Consider the following 26788-nt stretch of genomic DNA (forward strand, 5'->3'; position numbering starts at 1 on the left):
ATATTGTCGAACTCCGTAATCTTTCTGGCGTACTCAGGAAGCCACATGGATTTTCGAACGGGACCTTTTATTTAATAAACGCCAGTCGCACGCTTTCGTTCTGCCTAGTAGAAGTTTTAAGTAATTCGCAATTGCATTCTAAGTATCGCCCACACTGAGGATTGAACCTTTAATCTCTAGCAGACTATCATTTTACCAAGTGCTTTATCTTTTACGCCAAAGGTCCGTGTCGTTCGAAATACCGGCACAATACACCTGAAGATGGTCAGAGGTCACATCAGCCGAAACTTTGTGAAAATAACACACGGAATAAGAACAGTAGTCCGAATAATTCAAATAGGAAATCTATTTTGTTGAGGTTATTAAGTAGCTTAAGACCGTAGCATGTATGTTTGCCAATAGGGGAAAGAGCGATATGAAGACTACCCATACTGAATGTTTTGTGTGTTATGCTAAACTTAAGCGTGACAGACCGACATTCCGATAAACAAATAGAAAAAAAATGCCGTTTGACCTTTTGCGAGACACACCAAAAAATATAATTATTTCAACGTCAGGCGTTATAGACCGACAAAAAGTATGCTTTAATTTTAGGTTATGTGTAGACATACGAAAAATTTTTATATTACTTGTTTTCATCGGATTGTTTGTTCTTATCTTGAGTGTTATTTGTGCAACGTTTCGGTCGGTGTAGCCTTCGGCCCCTGCCAAGCATATTGGTCGTTATCTTGGAAAAGCTCCTCTCTTTTCCCAGGTAAAGACTAACATGCCTGACCAGGGTCGAAGGTTACATAGACCAAAACATTGCACAAATGACACTCAAGATGAGAACAATAGTCCGACCAATACAAGTAATATAAACATTCAGCCCTCATCTAAAAAAGTTCATAACTATAATACGAAAATGCTATTTCAACTTTAGGGATTACACGCTAACGAAAATTCTATCCTTAGGTATGACAGATCGACGAAAACACCAAGCCCAACAAATACACAGACAGACAATAGGCGTGGACGCATCTAAACATACGGAAAACAAGAAATACACTGCATTAGAGTGATAAATACCTTGTTTAAAATTGGTTTAAACAGGAACGTGTGCAACAGTCTAAGGTATAAAGACATAGACTACGCAATCTGCTATGCCAACTTCGAATCATCGAATCCATTAATATTTAGAAAGTTTCAATTGCCAATATGAGCCTAACTGCAATAAAAATAGCAATTTTGTACAACTAATCGCATAAATGAGTAAACTATTAGTTGGTACGTCTGCGAGTTAAAAATATTAACTAATTACATTTTGTGCAGGTTAGCTTAGTATATGTTCACCAAGAGGTTTTATCTTGAGAGTCGGAAGTGATGATAAGTAACCGGATATTATGTAAGACAAACAATTAAAATGATGGTGTCAATCCGAAGAGACTTATGTTAAAGTTTGGATCGACAAGACGCATTTCTTGAATGGTCTGACTGAAGCTTACATAAGTAGATGGAGTATTGTTGCCACATCTGGGCAAGAGACGCTAGAAGCAGCTTATCCTGCCGTGGCAGAGTACAAAATAGATTTCGTAGCTTAGTAGTGATGTCCTTTTCTCTTCTCTGCAAACTCTTTCCACCAGAAAGGACGTTGCGAGCTTGTCATTGTTTTATCGTTATTTCTATGGCAAGTGCTTGTCTGAGCTCCAATCTCTGGTCCCCTCTCGCCAATCTTTCACGAAAAACACCTGCCTAGTTGAAAGCACTGTCAATAATTGCCCCCACTTTTTGACTGTGCCTAAGTCAAAACGTAGATTCCATGAACAAAGTTTATTTCTAAAAACTGCACGCCTGTAGAACTCTCATCCGTTGGCCTGTTTCCCAGCTGACTACAACGCCGTTGTCTTCAAGTCCAACATAAACAAATTCTTGATGAACCGCCCCCTTAAGTAATACAATCTACCAAATTTCCAATCACTAACGATTACTACGATATTGTCCCATTGATTATTGTACACTCAATAACCCTTGTGCTCGAGTGACCTCCGGGCCTTAATAAGTGGTGACTCGTAGGTAAAAGAAAGATAATAAAGCAATTAATTAAAATAAACTGTGCAGCTGAGTTTATCGCGTTGTTGTTGTTGTTGTTGTTGTTGTTGATGATGATGATGATGATGATGATGATGATGATGATGATGATGATGATGATGATGATGATGATGATATTTCGTTATCCCCCCCCTCTTAGCTCTGTTTAAACCATCTTCATTGGAAACACTGACTTGTAAGGTTGCTCTTTTTCTCCTTCTTGTTTCATATAATCAAGTCAGATTTACAGCTCCGCTTTTTAGGGGCGTTGCTGTAGGTATTGCATAGATATAGTGGATGGTGGATGACTTGTGTTTTATTTGTATTCAGTTGCTTTCTTTCAATGAATGGTTCCGGGGGCATACGACTCTCGGGCATAGTGTAATAGGGTAACCATTGTCGTAAGCATTTGCATCGTTTATATAGTGGATATAGTGGAAGAAGAATGAGAAAAATAATAAGGAATTGAAGGATAAAGAGAGAAAACGGAAAAAGAATAAGACAGGGAATTTCAACATTTTGAAAAAGATACTGGAGAAATTATAAAGATGAAGACAAAAACGAAGAGGAGAAGAATAAAAAAAAAGTAAACAGAATGAGTTGGAGAAAAAGAAGAACATGAGAATAATAGGAATATGAAGAAGAAAATATGAACAAAATATGAAGACGAATATGAAATAAATATGAAAAAAATGTGAAAAAATGTGAAAAAAATGTGAAGAATGAAATATGAAAAAAATATGAAGAAGAAAATATGAAAAAAATATGAAGAAAATATGAAAAAAATATGAAAAACATATGAAGAAAATATGAACAAAATATGAAGAAGAATGTGAAAAAATATGAAGAAGAAAATATGAAGAAAATATGAAAAAAATATGAAAAAAATATGAAAAACATATGAAAAAAATATGAAAAAAATATGAAAAACATATGAAGAAGAATATGAAAAAAATATGAAAAAAATATGAAGAAGAATATGAAAAAATTTAAAAAATATGAAGAAGAATATGAAAAAATATGAAAAAACATGAGGAAGAAAATATGAACAAAATATGAAGAAGAAAATATGAAAAAATATGAAGAAGAATATGAACAAGGATGCGTAGGAGAGATAAAGAAAAAAAGGTGAAAAATAACTAGAAAGACAATTTTAAGAATGAAGAGGATAATTAGAAAAAGGATTTGAAAAAGACTGAAAAGAAATTCCAGTGTTTGAAAAATAATACTTTGAACAAAAACGAAAAAGAAGCAAGAGAAAATGGATTTTCAAAATAAAATTTGAAAAAAAGTGAAAGAAGTATATAAGAATTTTAAAACAAAGAATTGCAAGAATTAATTGACGAAAAGAATGAAAAACAGAAAATTTTTAAAAAGATGAATTTGAAGAAAAAAAATACACAGGATTTAACTTGGTGATGGCAAGTGAAAATGGAATAATTCAAATCCGTTTTATAGTTAAAAAGAGAATAGAATAATCAAGACGGATTTCTTCCCTTCGTCCGAATGGGGATTCCTATGCGAGTTTTCATGCGCCCCAAAATCTTGTCTCTGCCTGCACTTCGAACCTAAGCATAGAAATTGTGTGTGCTTGTACGAATGTCGATTCACAAAAGCAGGCCTCCATTATTAAATAGGAAAAAACAAAATAATAATAAAACTGACGAAAACATCCATACAAGAAAAGTGTCCGTAATCGAAATGAGACGACGTGCGCATATGTGCTTCCGCGACAAATCTTGTTGTAAAAATGTCGGCCATTGCACATTACGTGTACCCCTCCCTGTCAATACGCAATCAACGCCATTCTTGCGCATGCGCGTCGATGTATCTGATTTAAATAGGACGTCCAAATATGGCTCGAAGCGTATATATATATATATATATATATATATATATGAAAAAGCGAAACAGTACTGTATATTGATGAGTATATATATATACATAGTATGTATATATATATATATATATATATATATATATATATATATATATATATATACTACGACGATATTATCCCATTGATTATTGTACACTCAATAACCCTTATGCTCGAGTGGCCTCCGGGCCTTGATAAGTGGTGACTCGTAGGTAAAAAAAAGATAATAAAGCAATTAATTTAAATAAACTGTGCAGCTGAGTTTATCGCGTTGTTGCTGTTGTTGTTGTTGTTGATGATGATGATGATGATGATGATGTTGATGATGATGATGATGATGATGATGATGATGATGATATATATATATATATATATATATATATATATATATATATATATATATATATATGTCAGGTAGAAAATTATTCAAAAACTAAGAATGATTGAATTTCAACAATGGTCGTTGATAGCGCTCAATCCAAGAGAGAAAATTATACTTTTTATTTTTCTTTATGTAAATGCAGTCATATTTTTCTATAATGTGCAAACTGTTTCAATCACATTTGATTTCATGTGGCAAGAAAAATTAAAATACAAAAATTAAAAAGGTTCCAAACCATTTCAAATTTTGAGGAGGGAGGATATCTCATTACTGGCATGAAACAAAGCTAAAGTTCTTACCATATATATATATATATATATATATATATATATATATATATATATATATATATATATATATATATATATATATATTTGTTCAATAAGACCAACATTCGTTCTGAGGTTCTACTAATATATATATATATATATATATATATATATATATATATATATATATATATATATAGTGCTAACGAAAATCAGTTTTGAAGCCGCTGTAACTGACCTTCATTCCAAACCTGAAATTGAAGACTTACATCAAATCTGCTGCCAAATCGCCGGAAAAAAAACCATCAATTCACCACTCCAGAAAGTGTCTCACTCCTGGAACAATCCCCTACCTGCATGAGAACTTAATACATCATAGCATAGAGTACTGTTGCCACATTTGAAGCGCTTTTTTCTGCTTTGATCGGGTTCAAAACCGGCTTCGAAATCGGATAGGAGATGCCCTTTTCGTCTCCCTACACCTAATTTATCACACAGGTGATGTGCTGATTGTAATCTCAGATAAGATCAATGAATCTATCGACCGGGGGATTTCTCATCAGAACAATAGCTCTCGACATATCAAATACATTCGATATTGTTTGGCATAAAGGTTTACTTCACATGATTTCCAGCTATGAAATATCTGGAAATTTTTCTCTGAAAGGTTTATACAAGTAATCGTCAATGGGCAGAAGTCGGAAGCTCAAAATATCAATACTGGCATGCCTTAGAGATCAATCTTTGACCCAACTCTCTTTCTTATCTTAATCAATGATTTCCCAAACCACATTCTAAGTTTATTCATTTATATTTATGCAAACGACACTACCATCTGTCACAACACCTCAAAGGTTAAAAACGACCAAAGTTTACGAGTTTCTCTCCTCCGACTTTGAGCATATGGTGCAGAGGAGCAATGGGTGGCTGGTTAATTTTAATGCATCTAAAAAATAAGCTTCTATATTTCCACCACCAATGCACTGATCCCCACCTGGCCCAAGTTGATATGAATGACTGTAGTCTCAAAGACGCACCTTGTTTCGATCAGGTTCTTGGACTGACCTACACTCCTGACCTGAAATAGAATACTTACATCAAATCTGTTGCCAGGATCGCTAAGAAAATAGTTGCATCATTCTATCACTCCAGAAGGTATCTCAGTCCTGACGCAATTCTCTATCTGCATAAGAACTAATTACGATTTAAAACAGAGTACTGTTGCCGTATTTCGGGTGGAACTGTTCAAAGCGCCTTTCACCACTTTGATCAAAACCGACTTTGAAACCGAGTAGGAGATGCCCTTTTCGTTTCCTTGCAACTAATTTCTCACAGAAGGGTCTACCTCTACTCTATCGTTATATTATAGCAAATTCTCGACTGAGCTTCAATCTATGTCCTCCCACCCCCTGCAAAACCTTCACAACAAACATCTGTTTAGCTACATCCACTCTCGACAATTTTCCTATTTTGTACATGTGCCTAAATCTAAACACAATTTCGATTAATAACACTTCTTTCCTAGGATTACCAGGCTGTGAAACTCTGTTACGCGAGTTTGCTTTCCAGCTGACTACAACATGATTATCTATAAGTCTAATGTACACAAGTCCTTGTTGAGCCGCCATCTTAAATAATCAAATTCCATCTAATTTTTCCCACTACTGATCACTACGCTTTTGTCTTAATGACCACCTTACACTCATTTGCCCTTATCCTTGAGTGACTTTCATGTTTTCTCTTGTAAACAAGACAAAACAAAGAATACGAAATAAAGGTGGAAGGTTTCTTATTTCATGGAGTTTCAAACAAAAGTCTCTTCTCCTCAGAGGAAAAAAAATAGCAAAAGGTAAATAAAGATAAGGATATATTTTTGCTGGTTAGCTCCATTTTTAAAAACATTCGAGAAAGAAAATCGAAAGAAAAGTAAAACTTTACAGATAAAATTAAAGGGAATACTCATCAACGTTCAATATATATATATATATATATATATATATATATATATATATATATGATGAAAATAACGGAAATAGTATTCCGACAAAATAGAGAAATAAAAAGGAACAAACCGTATTATTATGTGTTCATCAACGTTTCGTCTTTATTTCACTCATCCTAAGGAAGTCTCGAAATAAAGACGAAACGTTGATGAACACATAATACGGTTTGTTCCTTTTTATTTCTCTCTCTCTCTCTCTCTCTCTCTCTCTCTCTCTATATATATATATATATATATATATATATATATATATATATATATATATATATATACTATAATAATAAAATACCTACAGACACTAGTGTTTCATCCTTTCGGGATTCTTCAGTGCAGGGTGTCACGATTACTACCAGTCGAACGACTCGAACCCCGCGACACGAGACATCTCTGGCTCGATTAGCGGAGGCCGTATCCATTCGGCTACAATTAACCGTGTGAAATAGCGTTGAATTTTAAACATTTTAATTTAAATGTTCATTACGTCAGACAGACAGTGATCAAATCGTTGTACGATGATCTACGCATAAGAGCTAAATTGACCGACTTTTTAATTCAACTGAAAGTGCTCAACGATAAGAAACGAATTTCTTAAAGGGGCTGTCATAATTATTTTTTTTTACTATAATAATTAAATACCTACAGACACTCGCGCGCGTGTGTGTGTGTGTGTGTGTGTGTGTGTGTGTGTGTGTGTGTGTGTGTGTGTTGGAACGATAAAGTTATCACTATTACGAAAATAACACTACAGGTCTATTTTTAAACATTTTTGAAAAAATAAAATTATGTAACTTGATTATGTAATAGAGCTGACATCTATTCAATGACATCTATTCAATGTAGTCGCCTTCGGCTTTATTCACCGCCTCGATACGGGTCCGGAACTGGGAGTATACGAAAGAAAAGTAGAAGTTTACAGATAAATATCTATACTTACCTTTTGTTTGCAAGGGCCGTCGTGTCACTGATAAATTATTAAGTAAAATTCAGCTATAAGTCACACACTCTAATTCTCAGTGCGTGATATACCAAGAATCTAATTGCGAATAACTTGAGACTGCCACCCGGTTATGGCTGACGAAACAAAAACATGCTACACTTAACGATCAAATAAAGCGTTCTGTTAAGATTTCTGTGCAGATTCCCGAGTTTTCTGAGTTCAACAAAAAGATTCTGAAGTTTCCTGAATTTAATAGAAAGATTCCAAAGTTTCGTGAGTTCGGCAGAAAGATTCCCGAGTTTCGTGAATTCAACAAAAAGATTCTTGAGTTTCCTGAGTTCGGAAGAAAGATTCCCAGATTTTCTGAGTTCGGCAGAAACATTTTTAAGTTTCCTGAATTCGACAAAAAGATTCCCGAGCTTCCTGAATTTGACGGAAAGATTCCCGAGCTTCCTGAATTTGACAAAAAGATTCCCGAGTTTCCTGAATTTGACGGAAAGATTCCCGAGTTTCCTGCTTTCGGCACAAAAATCCCTGAGTTTTCTGAGTTAAACAGAAAGATTTCCGAGTTTTCTGATGTTCCCAGAAAGATTCCTGAGTTCAACACGATATGCATAAAGAAGTTTGGCGGCTAAATCGGCTGAAAGTTACACCCAAATTGCGAACATTTATCCAAATGATTCGAATAATGCGAATTATCAATCCTGATCCAAAAAGATCAGAAACATTTATTGGTGTTTGATATGCAAAGATCGCTGTCAGATATTACTATTTTAGTGTGATGCCGGCCAATAAAGATATGCGGTTAGATCACCTGAAACGTTGTGCGAATAACACTCAAGATGATAATAGTAGTTCCAAAAATGCAAATTAATTTCTTGTATTTTTTTACCTACACTCATACATTTTCTTTCCTATATGATGTGTCACCGCATATTTTCGGGGGAGTTTGGTGGTGCCCATGGCAATTTGTACGTCTAATCACCATTTGGAATTCATTTTAATTAGGGGACGCATCATTCCCCTCACTTTGCACGGATTTTATTGCTTTTGCATAGGTTCTTATGGTGATTAAATCTCTGTCACTTGAAGCACTGCCACAGAGCTAGCTACACACACACACACACACACACACACACATATATATATATATATATATATATATATATATAATAAAAATTACAATAAGTTTACCAAGGTAATCAAAATGGTAAACTTAAAATATATTATAAATATTAAAGAGTTAATATTTACAAGTAAAGTAATCTCAACCAGATGTAAAAGCTCAATAAAACCGAAAAGGAAATAGAGCTTATAATATGAACAAATGATTAATAAAACATGTTAAAAAACATCTTGAAAAAGAGTTAAAAACATATTTAATTTTAAAAAGGAAGCACAAGATAAGTGGATAGTTCTTAATCCGAGGAGTTTCGAAGAAATACTCTCCTTCTCATCAGAGGGCAGGAATTAGCAAAATGTGAGATCGGATTTTGCATATAAAAGTATTTAATGAAACTACAAGTAAGTAAGAGATCTTACTTGGTTAAAAAAAAAGGGTGAGGTAAGGGGAATAGGAGGTAAACGAAAAATGATAAAAAGATTTCACATGAATGGATAGTCCGGTGAAGATGAATGGATAGTTCGGTGATAGTCCGCAGATTAAGGACTATCCACAATTTGGATTTTCCTTTTAATTGAGCATCTGGTGGAATTCTTTTTCCAAAAAGAAACTAATCATATATATATATATATATATATATATATATATATATATATATATATATATATATATATGTATATATATATATATATACACACGGCATAATCATGTAACTAACCTTAACTAGTGTTGAGGGAGAGGGGATACCCCCCCATTCACGGGGAGACAAAAATATGCATCTTACCCCATGCTGTCCGGGCGAAAAAGAGGTCGATAAAAGAAAGGGAACCATGGGATTGTATTTTTCTATGTATCCTTCCACTTACGGCCAAATTACGACCTGGCCATGCTAGGGGGGGGGTGTTAACAACCACCACAACCGAGGCACTAAGATATAGTGCCACACAATTTTGGTACCCCCAAATGGGGAGCGGCATATGTATTAATTTTCAAATATATAAGAACATATATTTCAGATAGTGAAGAAGCACTATAGACATTAGTAACACGTCATACACAATAACACGACATTGATATGAACACTACCCTACTATGTAACATATGTCTGTTGGTACGATTATATAATACATGTCTTTCTTCTGACAACACCACATACGTCGGTTTAGTACTACTTTATAATATTATGATCATTTAAGAGCCTTAGTCGAAGCCAATCCATGCACAATTCTCCTCCACGCCAATGCCTGACCGCACGTTGCTAAACTGACCTAGAAGTTGAACGAATTAGGCTACTAAACTCTGCCTCATCTGCCACACTCTCCAGACCTCCCGCCTACCTTTTTTAAAGCATCTCGACAACTTTCTGCGTGAGGAATGCTTAAAAATTCTGAGCAATATCAAAAACGCCTTCAGCGACATTATCTTTATTTGAACGCAAGAATTTTAAGTTACTGGCATCTTATTACACTTGTTTTGGCGTTGACAAAAGTGTGTTCATTCTGATGGTGCTTATTTCGATCAATAAATTTTTGCCTAGATATATTCCTCTGGATTTAAAAGTTCAAAATCGCAAGAGCTTTCATGTGAACCTGATGTATTTCGCCTGACTAAAATTTAAATGCTCCTGTCAGTTGTCGGTAAAATCAGTGCGAAACTGAACTCTTAGACATAAAGACAAAGAAAGTAACTGTAAATACGCTTAAGGCGATATTATAAGTACGTCCTTTGGAATCAACCGATTATTATTATTTTATTTATTTATTTTTTTTTATTCTGAACGATTTGGGAGATGGCATCAATTATTGCTTAAAAACTAGGTGAATTGGCTTCCTTTTTGTTTAGATAAACGAATTCTCTGAATGTCTTATTTTATTTCTACGTTAAATAATACGTTTTAAAAATACCCTCATATTAAAGAACTTTCATTCTGTAACGTGGTAATTACATTTTTAACATGGGCCAAACGTTGTGTCTAGAAAGTTTCATCAAGAAACAAAGGCCGACCCGAACTTTTTGTTTTCATTTGAAAAAAAAAAGAATATATTATCGACCTTTTTCACACCAAGCCGCATGACACGTATTTTCCAAGTAAGAGACAACATGGCCACATTCCTGCTTCTTTTTTAAAATGTACCTGTCGTCCTCCGCGCGAGTAAAGGAGAAACTCTGTCTTGTCGTCACGTGTTTTTTTCTTCTTCCGCGTCCACACGTGCTTTTTTTCTTCTCGGCTTTTCTTTCCGTTCCTGTCGTTCGATTTTAGTTTAACGTCACGCTTGCGCCACGGCTTGGTCATTTGCATTCGTGTCAGTGGCTTTGTTGCATTTATAACTTAAGTATGTTTGTTAATGTTCGTGTTTTTAGTTTTTTGCATGCTTACTTTTGTTTAATTTTTGACTAAGCGCTGTATAGGCTGTATAGGCTAGCTGGACACAACTACTGTCAAAAGGAAAAGTAAAGTTCCTCCTTCCATCCGCCAGTCTGTGGAAGACCCCTGGGCAAAATCGAGTACCTATTTTAGCCACCCCCCCTATCAGGGAAACGTGAGGTCATGGAAAGCAGGTGATTGATATAATAAGTAATACAGAAGCAATCAAGAATAATTCTGTTCATTTTTTGTACCTCATTGTGCTAGACAGAAGATCCCTTTGTGTACAATTGTCAGTACAATCGCTCAGAATGGGCACTGCTCGGAAAAAAGAAACTGCAACGTGCTGGCTGTACAACTACAAAGAATGCTTCCGAGAAAATAGTGTGAATGGGGTTGTGAATAATGAGCAACAATGAATTCATGAATGGTTCCAGGGAGAGTGAGAGAGAGAGAGAGAGAGAGAGAGAGAGAGAGAGTCATAGCCGTCAATTCCTGTATTAGGCAATACACTGCTTGAATTGAACTGAATTTTTGACATTGATAAACTGTATGTTTGTATTAGCGAAACATTGGAGTTTTGAATATGTTTCCCGCAGTTATTTATTCCGTTTTTCATGCTAATATGCCATCGATTTATTCCGTGCAGTATACGTTTTGTTTCTTCGATTTTCTCAGCGAAATGTATCGAATGAAAATAGAGAAATTATATTTTGCCTGACTTGAACGTAAATGAGCGAGTCAGTTGTCAGCAGAATTTGTGGTAATCTGGGCGCTTCGGGTTGAGTTGGTTGGTTGTTTTTTTTTTTACGGTATACCAACCCTTTTCAGGTTATTTAATTCCGAATCCAAATATTTTGAAGGAAATTATTTTTAATAGAATATATTTGTTGTTTTTATGTATTCTTATATTTGTATTTTAGCTGACTTGTGTCCGGATGTTGCACTGGAAAATATATTAAGTCAAGATATTCTATGCTTAGCCTTGAACGATTTTTCATTTGGAATCTACATTTATTAGTGATATTATTATTATTATTATTATTATTATTATTATTATTATTATTATTATTAAAACATGCAGAAATACAACTATTTGATTAAAAAAACGTTCGTTATGTGTAAATTGTTTGGTGAATTTAACGGTCGTTATCGTCGCCCTTATTTTGTCAAATTTTGGAATTTTCAGTCTTCCTTTGTGTTGTAGACCCGTGCTAAGGGTCACAAATGAAATAAACCACAAGTAGTGTAAAGTGTATAAAATATAGTATGTATTTATCATAAAGAATACAGGAGCCACTAAAGTGGTATGAGAGGAACGTGTTCGTAGCATGCGGTTAAACATGGTATGAATGTCTCCCTCTAGTCTCTGAAACCAGTGGTATTCATAGGACTGGTTGATCCCACTTAGTTCTAAAAAAAGGGGTGATTTCTACCCCCACAAGACCTCCCTCCCGAACTTTTCATTCTCCTGGAATGACCGTATAGCTCCTTTTCCTGTGATTGATCCCTATCGGGTCGATCATTTTCCTTTTTCTGGAGGACCGGCGTTGTTCGGCTGCTTGTGGTGTTACCAGGTCGAACGTGTCATATATCTTTGATACGTTTCCGAATTTGGTTTAAATGTTTCTTGTGAGTAAATCTTGGACGTTCCATAATGTAAACCATCCGTTCGATCCTTTTCTGGACTTTTCCCACATCGTACTATCATTTTTGTGTACCTGGAAAAATACCCTTTCACCAAGCAAGTGCCTCTTTTTAGAAACTATAGTATTCGGCGGTTTCACCTGTTTTGTCAAAAGTTTCTCAAAGACCGGCCTAATTTTCCTCGCGAACATTAAGTCTGCCGGCGACATCTTCGATTGAGCGCTTTCATTTGGCGTAATGCGGTAAACTTGTAAAACCTGCTGTAGCGCCTTTTCTGAGGGTGTCCATTTAGCCTACTTCAGTGCTCTTTTCAACGTAACAAAAAACCTCTCTGCCTGATCGTTCGATCGGGGTTGGCGTCGTTATGTGATTAACCTGGAAATCCTCGCAGGAGCTTTCAAAATCTGCTGAAGTAAATTGTGTGCAATTGTCTGACACTAGACAATCAACCACACTAAATCTAACATACAATTCTTGAAGAGCTCTGATGTTAAAATCCGTCGTTGAACTTTACATCGAAGACCTCAGGCCATTTTGAAAAACTGTCGGTCACTATTAAATAGGCCTACGTAATCTACGTGTATTCTTTGCCACAGGCTAAATTGTATTGAGAGCGCATTTGCAGCCAATACGCATCCCTTGAACGACTTTACTGCGCCTTCTATATCAGTGTCACTACTCTTCCAGTAAACGTAGGGCCTCAGGAGGCTCTTCATTTGAGTAGGCCCAGGGTGCCCCGTATGGAAATCCTTTAGGATTTTCTTTTGTAGTGTAGCTGGGATTACTACACTTTCTCGGTACAACAGTACCTCATTGCACATAGAATAAACTTCCGATTCATCTGATTGTATCTTGTTTCGTTTCTTTGATGAAACTATCTTCATCAGCCTCCCTTATTATATCTTCCAAAGTCAATGGTAGTTTCTTGATCGTATTACACAGTATTTGTGTATAGTCCTTTTCACTTTGTAGTGACTCTATTTCTGTGCCTTTTAGCGGTTCCCTTGATTTCGGGATTAATCGCGACAATCCGTGTGCGTGACTTAACTTCGCAGATGTAAGAAATTCCATAATGAAGTAGTAATTCAGTAATTCAGTAGAATGGTTCCTCCATCTTTGCAGTCTGTTGGCTGTGTAAGTTGGCAGACCTTTTTTAGAGCCAAAGATGGTTATAAGCGGCTTATGATCAATTTGTAATTTCTATTTACGACCGTGTAAAAATCGTTGGAATTTTGTAACCCCGAATATGATGACCAGTGCTTCCTTTTCGATTTGGGAGTAGTTCTTCTCGGCAGGCAGTAAAATTCTTGACGCAGGGGCGATCGGCTTAGTGGACCCATAATTTATTGTTCTGGATTGAAATGAGTCAGGGATACATCTGATGTTAATACATCTTTTAATTTCTTAAACGCTGACTGGCACTCAGGCGTCCAGTCCAATTTTTTGTCCTTTTTTAATAGTACATTCAATGGCGCGCGCAATTCATGCATGTTCTTAATGTTTGATACCAGTTCGCCAGCCCTAAAAAAAACTCTGCAATGTGGTTACATTATGAGGCTCTGACATGTCTTTTATAGCTGTGGACCTATGCTGATCGGGTTTCCTCTCGTCCTCATCTATACTATGACCCAGGTGTTTAATTTGTTCCAAAAAAATTCGCATGTTGCTTCCTTCAGTGTGAAGCCGTATTCCCTTATTTTGTGAAACACTTGCAATACATGACCTCTATGTTGTGCAACATTTTGACTACGCATAAGAATATCATTCAGATAGCCTATTGCGTAAACCGCTTAGCAAATTATCAATTACCTGTTGGAAAATTGCAGGTGCTACTTTTCTACCAAATGCTAATCTATTGAATTTATAAAGCCCTTTGTGCGTTGAGATACACAAAAGTTTCGAGCTATCTTCCTCTACTGGTGTTTGTAGGTACGCCTCGCTTAAATCTATTCGAGAAAAAAATCCCCGCCATTTAACTTAGCGAATACTTCGTCTGGGTTAGATAGCGAATAGCGATGGTCATTGAGCGCTGCATTCAATCCGGTAGAGAAGTTCGCGCATACTCTAATCTCTTTCGATTTTTTTCACGTATACGGTGGGAGCTTCCTACTCACTATAGTTAATAGTGGTCAAAATCCCAGTGTTAACTAGTCTTTCCAATTCTTCTTCATTTTTTCCCCTTGAAGCGAACGGTACGCTCCGTGGCTTTTTGAATATTGGTTTTGCTTCATCCAGCAATTCGAATCTCGCTTTTATTTTTGTTTGTGTTTGTCGGCTTCGACTGTTAGGTTTTCAACTTTATGACAAAAATCACCCATGATTCAAATTCCTGCATCCAATTAGTTCCGAATAAATTCGTTGTATTGCTTAGAACGAACGCTTTTAGCTTTTTTGTCATTCTTTTTAGTGGCACATTAATAACTACCTCACCCTCAAAATTTATTTTTCACCAGTTACCGATCTTGCGATTTTATTCGTCTTTGTCATCGTGGCCTTTCCTATTCTCTTCCACGTGTGAAAATTTATAATCGATAAATCCGACCCTGAATCGAGTTACAGTTTCACTTCTTTATTTCCGATTTTCACCGTAACATATTTCCTTATGATCTCTGTTGGTGAAGGGCCTATTTTTGCAGTTTTTACGTAGCTCTTTTTTGCATCTTTTGCTCTGCAAGATGGGGCCTTGTTCCCTGCTCGCTTGCATAGATCACATATTATATTTTCTTTGGTACTGACATGCATTGTACTCATGAGGTCCTCTACATTTGCTAAAAGGGCTTCTGGGATTTTGACTATCCTGATAATTTTGTGAAGGGTTCTTTTTGCTTCCTGGTTCGTAAATGCCGGCGGGCGGGTGTCCTTTATTTTTGAAGCGTGTCTTTTAAATGTGAGCGATACCTGCTTCCTCTATGTTTCGGATATCTTGCTTCATCGCCATGAACCGCTGACAGTCTTCAGCTAGTTTCTGAAGCGTCAAATCAGGTTCTAATTCTAATTTATTTAGAGGACGATGTCTTATATCGGCGTCTTTTGTGGCTATCAAACGTTGTGTGAATATTATGCACTTAAAATTGTCCCCCTTCAATGACGACAATTTGAAATCGCCTTCATGCTTATTAACTATAGATGCAAAAGTCGTATAGTCCTGACTCTCTTTACGTGTAAGATTCACGCATTTCCATCTTTTTATGAAAAAGGCTTCTTTTTTAATAGTATAACTCCATTAATAGTTTGACTGTATCGTCAAACGACAATTCGTTGTTTTTTCTTGGAAAAATATAGTCAACGAATTTGTTATTTTCGGATGTACCCAACTTCCGTAGCAATAACCGAACCTTCTTTTGATCCGTCCATGCACTGCAATCAATCGTAAAAAGGTCTTCAAATTTTCTGAAATATGGAAGCGTTAGGCCATCCTCTGGTGCATAGTAAAATTTATCAATAGCTGACCAGATCGAATTTTGGGGAAAAGCCCTGCTGGTTTCTTCTCCACTGTTCTTATCTACAAAATTTGCGTTATCAAATCCATTTTTTATCTGACTGGTTTTGTCGCTCTAAATATAAATTTTTCAATTCCAATATTTGTTCATTCTGTATTTTTTCAATTCAAATATTTATTCGTTCATTTCTTTTTCTTTCCTGTTTCACCTCGAAGTATTTCATTAAATCTAACTGCTTTTCCAATATTTATTCGTTCATTCCTTTCTTTTCTTTCCCCTGTTTTTCCTCGAAGTATTTTATTAAATTTAACTGATTCTCTTGGTTTTGTTTCTGTATTTTCAATTGTTCTTCTCAGAATTTTTTTCAAGTTCTAATTGTTGACTTTGTTGAAACTTCACCATTTCCAACATATGTTTTGCAAAATCGTCCATTTTTTGCAAGGTTTAGAATTACTTAATATGACAAAATGAGTTTTTTCTCAGAAACAACACAATTCGTTGATTTACTTCTCCTATAGTACCAACTCTATAGAAAAAAAAGCTTCACAAAATTCGTACCTGGTTATTTAACGAATATTTCTTTCATATATTTATTTTATTGTGTGGCCATTTTCATGAGAAAATAATTCAGGGTTTGCATTTATATAGAAAGCAGTAGATTTCGTTTGTAATTTTTCAATTTTCATAACGTGTAGGTACTGGGTTCAATTCCTTGTTGACCCTAGACATTTTTTCCTCTTTTTTTTCCTTAAAAAGAATTAGTTATTTATCTGTGAAAGAGAGTTTATAGTCTTTATTTAATATGGGCTATTCTTTTCCATTTCTTTGCGAAAAAGAATATCCTTTTCAAGTAACACTTTGTATCGTGCTTAGCGAAATCGTTTTTTTTTCTTCTTCGACGTGCAGTCCGTCGACCAGTGAAAGGTTTATTTTAATCGGATTAAAATCCGACGTCCTTTTTTTCATTTGTGCGATTACTCGTTTTAACCAATAAAATAAAAAAAAAATTCACTTGCTGTATTTGCGTGAGATTTTTTCTTTTCCCAACGCTAATGTCTTTTAACCATAAGATGTATTAACGAGGCATGCTTTTTAGAACATTTTTTCCACATTGCTTATATTTATAGTAATGGAAAAAAAAATTTTTTTTTGTACTTACTGAAAACTTGTTATCGTTGATTCAGTACTAATAATTTTCAACGCAATTGTTTTATGCGTTTTGTTTCAACTCATAGTAACCCTTTTGTAGCTTTTTTTAACAGCAAGAAAAGGTTTCAGACGATGTTTATGTAGAATCCTTTTTTTCTGTTGCGAAGACTTTTTTATCCCGTGTTTGTGGGTTTATTTTTATTTTTTATTTTTCCCATCGTTGTCAAGTAGCTTTTCCCGTTCTTCAGCGAACTTTTGAAAAATAAATATTTTTGAAGTTTCGGATTTCCCCCGACTGTAAGAAAAAATTATTTCGAATTTCCGCATGTGTTCTTCTTTCTTTTTGATTGATCCGGGAGGTTCTGGAATCATCCTCGTCAGCCAGTTGTTGTAGACCCGTAGAAACCACAAATAGTGTAAAGTGCATAAAATATAATATGTATTTATCATAAAAATACAGGAGCCACTAGTGGTATGAAAGGAACGTGTTCGTAGCATGCGGTTAAACATGGTATGGGTGTCTTCCTCTAGTCTCTGAAACCAATGGTATTCATAGGACTGGTTGATTCCACTTTGTTCTCAAAATAGGGGTGATTTGTACCCCAAAACACTTTGTTGATTGGTCGCAAATTTAATAATCGAGAAAAGACCAGCTTAAAATAAACCGTAAAATAAAAATGCAAACTTTTGGAAATATTATATTCTTACACTTTCATTTATATTAAAAATAGGAAAACATGAAATCGTCTGATGGAAAAGTAATTTTCCCATTTTAAAATTGAGAATCCATTCCGTTATCATTTTACGTTAAATTAATATCGGAAGAGCATCTTCCGACCAAAATACGTATATTTTTAACTTGTTTTTGCGGATATGTTTTCAGACTGTTTACATGTAATTGTCCAAAGAATTCCACACGATTTCCACCTCCTCGCCCCTTATTCTCCTACCTCTTCTCCATCCTAATAATAATAATAATAATAATAATAATAATAATAATAATAATAGTAACGAGCAGAACCCGTGGAAATTTGACGGTAGTTGAAAATGTTTCAAACACATAAATAAAATGAAAAAAAATACAATAAAACAAAAAACGACGAAATTAAAACAATTTCTTAGTAAATTCTTTTTTAACCTTGAAAAGTTAAAACGAACTGATAAACAAAAATTAGGCTTTTTTACAATTCAACACACAACATATTGTTTTGTTTAATTTTTTTACTGAATAATTTTTAGTATAAAATTCACATGCACATTTTTTTAAGTTTAAAAAGCAACTATAATAAATAGAAAAACTTACAGTCTCCCCTTGACATGACATTTCTTTAAATTATAAAAATAAATAGCTAATTTGAAACCGTAAACAGACAGTCATGCTTTATTTATTTATTTATTTATTTATTTATTTTTTATTATTTTTTTTATTTTTGTAGGGGAAATAATTTTAATGAGTTTTATGTTATGTTTTCTCCTATCAAAACTTGATTGATAATTTCACAATTATTAATCTCTCACCCTTTATATATATATGTATATATATATATATATATATATATATATATATATATATATATATATATATATATGTATATAGACTTATGTGTAATATACTGATTTCGTGTAATCCAGTAAATTTTCATATACCAATGAGTTTTAAGCCCAAAAGAGTTGACTTAAGGAGTAAGCTACAAAATTATCATATTTCATAATTGAGCATTAATATACTGTGAAAGCAAGTTAAACAATAACACATACGAACCTTATGACAAACCTAACCAGAAAACATTCTACATAGATTACCGATCGAAGCATCCGAAATGCATGAAGAAAGCGTCGATCACCAACATTTCTAAAAGAGTTTCAGAACTTTCTAAAAATGAGAGTCTTTTTGAAAAAAAACAAAAAATACTACAATGATGTCCTTAGAAGATCGAGACACAACGAAAAAAATTGAATATAATAGTACCAATAACAGTAACTACAAACCTAGCTGCGTAATCTCGTATAACATGGCAATGAGAGCTAGAAAAAAACAAAGACCAATAAGGGAAACGTTGAAAATGATCAAAAGAATAGGAACGGTGGGGAAATAATAAGAGCAGAACAGGTAAGGATGAGGGCGATACCATTAATAAGAGAAATAGACGCAAGAGACAGGTTTGGTTCAATCCACCATTCACCAAGCATATCAAAAATAATAGACCTAAGGAATTCTACAGAATAATAGACCAAAACTTCCCCCCGGATAATAAGCAAAATAATAAATAGAAACTCTGTAAAATTATCTTTTTTTTTCTCAACGTCCAGAAACTTAACTAACACTATAATCAGCTCCAACAATAAGAAAAATCAGCAAAATAAGGAACAATAACGAACTAGCATCAAACGAAATATACCAAACAGAAAATGTAATTGCAGAATACCTGGGACTTGTCCGTTGGATGGGAAATGTCTAACTTCGGAAATAGTGTATAAATGCGAGATAAAAACTGACAACACTAAGAAGATATATCTGGGTGTCACGGGAACAGTGTTTAAGGACAGATATAGAAACCACGTAGTATCCTTTAAAAATGAACCTGAGATAGAAACTAATAGGGATGGCGTTAACGATAGCAGGGGGGTTACAAAAATCAGCATTAAAAATACAAACAAAAAGAGGAATACAACTGCATTAGGTGATTGGGTTAGGGAACTTAACAGAAATAATGAAAATTTTGAATTAAAATGGTCAGTCGTGGATAGGGGGAGGAAGTACATCCCAGGGAAATCAAAAAGGTGCAAGCTATGTTTATTGGAAGCCTTCTACATAATGAATTCCAAAGAGGAAATTTTTAATAAAAGACTTGATGCCATACAGGGATGCCTTCATAGAAATAGATTTCTGCTATCACGCCTTACATGTAACTGAGGCATAACCTTTCTACAACAATAAGAATGATCGGGTGCTAGGATTAAATTTTAATGTAGAGCTGTTATAATCTAAATGAATCTAACATGCGAATATAGTTTCTATTATTCTAAACCGGGTAAGAAATATAAATAAAGTATAAAGCTCATCTAAAAATGGAATTTTTTTTCGTAACGGTGAGCATTTTTGTATTCATTTGTAGCAGTATTGACGGTGAAATAAGTGATACCCTCTTCAAATCAATAAAACAACTTAACAATTAAACTAGTTTTTATTAAAAATTTAATTAGCAATTTGGGGGCTGAAAATTAATTTAATTGATTTTGTCATCTGACATCTTAAGTTGGAAGAATCCATGCTGATTTACATATTTTCCTACTTTACTCCTTGTTCTAAATGTTTTTACCCATAAATGCAGGAGTAGACATTTTCTCAGCGGAGTGAAACACATTTGTAGCTATTGGGTTGGTTTTGCTGTCAGAATAATAATTAGAGGATATATACCATTTTTATTTAGATACCCAAGAATACAACACAAGAATTATAAGACATGAGCAGCATACGTGATTAATAACAGATGTGGGTTAACCCCATGGATAAAAAACAATTTTTTAAGATTAAAAACATAATTTATATCCTTAATTTGTTAAATAAGCCATCGTAGCACGTTCTGGATCTGTCTGGTTAAATTAATTATTAAATCATAGACGCCTTCTAGTAATCAATGAACCGAAAATATCAAACGGCCTGAATTATCCCCCTTTAGCTGTAATAGGAAATAAAAATCGACCCAGTTTCCAACAGTATTAACTAGTAGCAATTAACAACATAACTGGATTATCTCACTTTATAATTGTCTTTAGAAACGATATAAAAACATATTCAAGTGGAATGACAATAAATTTTAAAACATTAAATAATAATAAATAGATTAGAATACCTCACCCGAAATGTTGTACAAGGATTTATATATATATATAATACAGCCTTTTTATTTATTCTCATATTCAATTAAATTATAAACCTAAAATGGTCTTAACTCTAAGTACTATAATAACGATAATCTGTAAACATTACTTGCCACTAATACGAAACTAAAATTAACCGTAACGCTATTGCAAGGTTGTTACGGCTATACTATAAATATAAAAATAAAAATTAAAAACTCTTTTTATAAAAAATTAATTATTGGGAAATAAAGAAACAGCGAGATCTAATTTAGGAACTCAACAAATAGGATATATAATTTTTTTTTTAATAGCTTAGGGTTTTCTGTGACAACTTCTCATGACTCTGTTCTTAAATAAGGATAGGAAATTTAGGCGATATATTAATATTTAAATGGGCTTTTCTGTAGTCACAGCAGAGGTAAATGTTTCTCACATGCTTTTACCGTTAAGGGAATGTTTCATTTTTTCTTTCTCTTCAAAAATGCTCTATTATCAAAAATCAAAAGTGCGTTTATTCATAAAGTCTTAAGAAATGCTGGTTTTTGAAAATTTTCAAACGATATAATGCTTGAAATTGTTCGACTGGACATGGAAACAATTGAAAAATGAAATACGCTTTTTGTTGCCATCAACACCCTTTTTGCTTTCACAGTATATATATATATATATATATATATATATATATATATATATATATATATATAATATCAAATTTAAAAAAAGAAACAATATATTTTGTTGTATTTTTGAGGTAAGAATTAATAATTCGTATTATTCAGATTATTATTCGCAAGGATCCCTGGCGTAATGGATAAAGTACTATGTTAATTTGGTTGTAAGTGCCACTCTTGTGGAGGTTGAAGAGCCAATGCTTGGTACTTAAGAATTCTGCCCAGTCATCATGCGGGCAAGGTCAACAGCATATTCTTTTCATTGTTTTGACTCTCGAGTGTGTATCCGTTGATATTCTATATGCTTTTATACAGAGTGATGTGGTTTTCGGTTGATTAACTGTAGCTAACTGTGTCAGATATATACTCGAGAGTCAAAACAAGTAAAAGAATGTGCCGTTGTCATAGCCCTGGTCATCAGTGACGTAATAAGAGCTATCTACAACCGAATAATTTCACGAAATGCACCTATCAATTGGCCACCTTCTTCGTGCGATTTAACCCAATTAGATTATTTTCTTCCTGCATATGTAAAGTCCAATGTCTACGTAAATAAACCAGACACAACAGACCTCTTGGACAACAACGTCCGACGTTTGTTGCCGAAATACAGCTTAATTTAATGCATAGAGTTTGTGAAAATTAGACTTCTAAATTACGCCATATACGCGCGAACCGAAGGAGCATATGACAGCAATTGTATTTAAATTATAAATGCAAAAAAAAAAAAATTAAAAGAAAAAAGTCTTTCGTATAAATGATATATTTGTATAATAAAAATATTCTTTCTGTGATTATTTTAAAGTTAAAGTTCGCTGCCTTTAAGATAAAACATTCTCTGTAAAGTGAGAATCATGGGAGGAACTCCGGGCATGATGTGACACTCTCCCCTACATCTGTATGCTGTAGCCAATAGAAGAGCCTTAAGAATGCCTTTGGCTACTATCAATCCATTTATTGTTTTTGTAATCATGCAGATTACCGACCGTTGGAAATAATTACGTTGATATTTAGAATTTTTTTTTTTTAACATAAGGGGAGGCGGGGGGCGTTTTTTAACTATCTTATGAATTCATTTAACAATTTAATAAAGAAAAGAAACCGTAAAAATTGGATTTTGTCTCGAAAACAACCCTATCTTAAATTAGCACGATCCGTAAACTGCACAAGTACCATTATTTTTATCGATAACTCGGCATTTTTTGGCCAAGATCAAAGTGTAGTATCTGTTCTTCAGATGCTGCAAGCTATGACTAGCTATGACTAGCAAAGACCAGATGTGGGGGCAACCCCACATGCCTGACCTTTAACCAGCTCCCATTTCCCACCTCTCGGGAGCTGGTCCCCATTTCCCTTCCCCCTCCCTTCACTCCTCACATTAAAAATTGGCCTTGTGCCTAATTTGCTCGGTGGGGGAGCAAATAAATACCATCTGTTCTTCAGATGCTGCACTTAAGATAATTTGTGCCGGTCAATGGAGGGGAAACCCTCTATACTGGGACAATTATTATTTTTGGTAACCAGAGTGCCCCCTTTTTGCCTACTTTTAGGGGAGCTGGTTTTAACCTCACATTAAAAACGGCCTTGTGCCTAATTTGCTCAGTGGGGGAGCAAATAAACACCATCTGTTCCGGCAGATACTGCAAGCTATGACTAGCTATGACTAGCAAAGACCAGATGTGGGGGCAACCCCACATGCCTGACCATTAACCAGCTCCCATTTCCCACCTCTCGGGAGCTGGTCCCCTTTTCCCCTTCCCCCTCCCTTCACTCCTCACGTTAAAAATCGGCCTTGTGCCTAATTTGCTCGGTGGGGGAGCAAATAAACACCATCTGTTCTTCAGATGCAGCACTTCTATTTCTCGTTCTCTTTCAGTGGAGGAGAAATCCTTCACGACTGAGACAATTTTTATTTTTGTACCTTTTCTACACGTTAAAAAACGACCCTGGTGTCTAACTCTGACCCGTGGGGAGGCATTGTAAATAGGTACAATAATAGATATAGCCATTCAATCTACGCGTTCAACGACGAAAATGATGCTTTGAATTGAAGCGTGACAAACAGACAGACCGAGTGGACATGTAGGTACGCATCTGGATACTTGTTTATCAACTGATTTTAGGGTCCCAATCCGATGGGAATACTTTAGAATTTTATTACGCATGTGCGCTGACAACAGCGGGAGTTGAAGTTAAACAAATAGTATCGCATTAAGATTTTGATGTCAAACTGTCTCATTCTTTCTTACAAATGTGTACATATATATGTCACTGTGCAGGTGTGTGCACGTGTATGTATGCAAGTACGTGTATGTGCATGTACGCATGCATCTGCGTATATGCATGTGTGTATGTTATTAGTCCATGTGTACGTATGAAACTATGCGTGCATATATATATATATATATATATATATATATATATATACATGTCAAAGCATATGTACACATGTCAAAGCATCGTTAATTCACAACCCGCACAGCAGGCACCGATTAGCGTAATGGAGAGAAGACGACTATAGTTTGGGCGGTCGGGTTTCGATCCTGGTTAGAGGTAGTTACCTGTCTATCCGCACTGATGAGCTGTGATGACATATATATATATATATATATATATATATATATATATATATATATATATATATATATATATAAAGAACATAGGTCTGTAGGTGTGTACGTTGCAATTACGTACTGATTGGTTATTTGTACCAGCGGTTTCCGGATTAGAAAACTATTAGGATACATGCTACATTACCGACGGAAGAATAAAAGTGTTATAAGGTCTTTGCCCTGTTAGTCCATATGCGGATGAAGATGCCGTATCTCAAAAGCTTTCTATCCAGGAAACCGCTGGTATGGATGGGTTAATTACCGAGTAATTGTATGATATTAAAAGTAGAAAAGCATATTAAACTCGACGGTCGTACGTCTAAACAATATAATATAAATGCGGGAGTGCCCCAGGGATCTATCCTTGGTCCTCTGCTGTTCCTGATATTCATAAATGACCTCCCCGACAAAATTGCCTCTGAGATGGGTATATATGCTGATGACACCACACTCTATAGCAGGCACGACAGGAAAATAAATGAACATATATCTAAAGTAATGGCAGAAACACTAGAGGATGACCTCAAATCAGTAGTGGAATGGGGACGTAAATGGATGGTAACGTTCAATGCCACCAAGACAAAACTGGTTTCATTCAATAATTACAAGAAACCTTCTCTACCACCTATAGCAATGGCCAACAACTCTTTAGCTGAGAGTACGTCTTTCAAGCTCCTTGGCCTAACGTTCACAGGAAACATGAGCTGGAACAATTACATCGAGGGCATTGCCAGGGCCGCTGCGAGGAAGGTGGGCTCTCTCTACCGTGCTAGAAAACTTCTAACACCCGAAAGTATTCTGTACCTCTATAAGGCCACTATTCGCCCATGTATGGAGTATTGCTGTCATATTTGGGCCGGTGCATCGGCTACTAGTCTCTCGCTCCTTGACAGGGTTCAAAAGAGAGTCGCAAATCTGATAGGCCCTAAACTGGCATCAAAACTTCAGCCTCTGTCCCATCGTCGAAACGTTGCATCCCTCTGCCTGTTCTACAAGTATTATAATGGTGAATGCTCTGAAGAACTGCAAGCACTTGTGCCCCCACGACGTGAACACCCTCGACAGACCCGACAAGCTACAAAATCCCACCCTCACACTGTAGAGATCCCTAGATGTAAAAGATCTTTCTACTCCAGTAGTTTCTTCCCCAGAACTGCTAGACTTTGGAATTCCATTCCAGGTCACTGCTTCCCCAACTGTACTGACATGCATAAGTTCAAGTGCAACGTGAACCAACATCTCGCTGCCCTAATCCCTACATAGTACCCCAGTAGATGTTTCCCCTGATAGTAGCCCCCTACATTAAAGTGGCAATGTGCCTTGTTTGGGGTGAAAATGTAATAAATAAAAAAAAATTAAAAAAAAGAAGACTTTTATAAACGTAATTGAACGTTTTTTTTTTGCTTATGTATGTACGTATGTACGTATGTATGTATGTATGTATGTATGTGTATGCACACACAAGCATGTACGAACACACATGCGCACAGAGACATGCACACACACATGCACATGCACACACACACATGCACATGCATATATTCTCATCATTTTATGTTTTCTGAACATAAGACATCCTACCGGATTCTACACATTCACCCGTTTCATCGTTTTACGCCTCTAACCGTCTTTTTAAGTTAGATTGTTTTAATTAATCTCTCTTGAACTTCGTTCACCGGCTTATAATATATAAGGCTGAACGTCTGTGTGTGTGTGTGTGTGTGTGTGTGTGTGTGTGTGTGTGTGTGTGTGTGTGTGTGTGTGTGTGTGTGTGTGTGTGTGTGAGTCTGGTCAGGAATAGGCTCCTATATGGTTGACTATTTTAAAAAACTGATTACATATAATGATAGAAGATGTATCGAGGATCAGGAAGGGTATGTTTGATCTGGCAGAACGACGGTTCACAAAATTTGCGGGGTCTGCGTTCGTGCCTGGCCCCCAAAGTATGAAAATAAAGAATTAAAAAAAAACGTTTACAAGGGTTTTTGATATAGATGTACATAAGAATACTTTGATAAGTATGTTTTAACTTAAATAGAGATGGTATAATAAAATTGTGGGCACTATGTTCGCGCCTGTACTCCATGGAAATATGGCACACACTTTAACAAAGACTTTTCATATCTATTTGCGTAAGTATACTTTGATAATTATGTTTCAGTTTGAAGAAATATGGTATAATAAAATTATTGGGCGTTCGTTCGCGCCTGACCTCCATAGAATGTAAATATGTCACAAAGTTTAACAAGGTTTTTTAAAAGGGGTGATGGTCCACAATAACACCTTTACTTTAATCTTAATTCACGGAAGCTTTTATTTATCTTTTTAGTTGAATCATATTGTGTCGAATAAATTCACCTCATAAATTCACGTTCTTATTA

The sequence above is a fragment of the Euprymna scolopes genome, chromosome 26 (assembly GCF_053919585.1).
Source record: "Euprymna scolopes isolate OS-2025 chromosome 26, ASM5391958v1, whole genome shotgun sequence".
NCBI classification, from domain to species: domain Eukaryota; kingdom Metazoa; phylum Mollusca; class Cephalopoda; order Sepiida; family Sepiolidae; genus Euprymna; species Euprymna scolopes.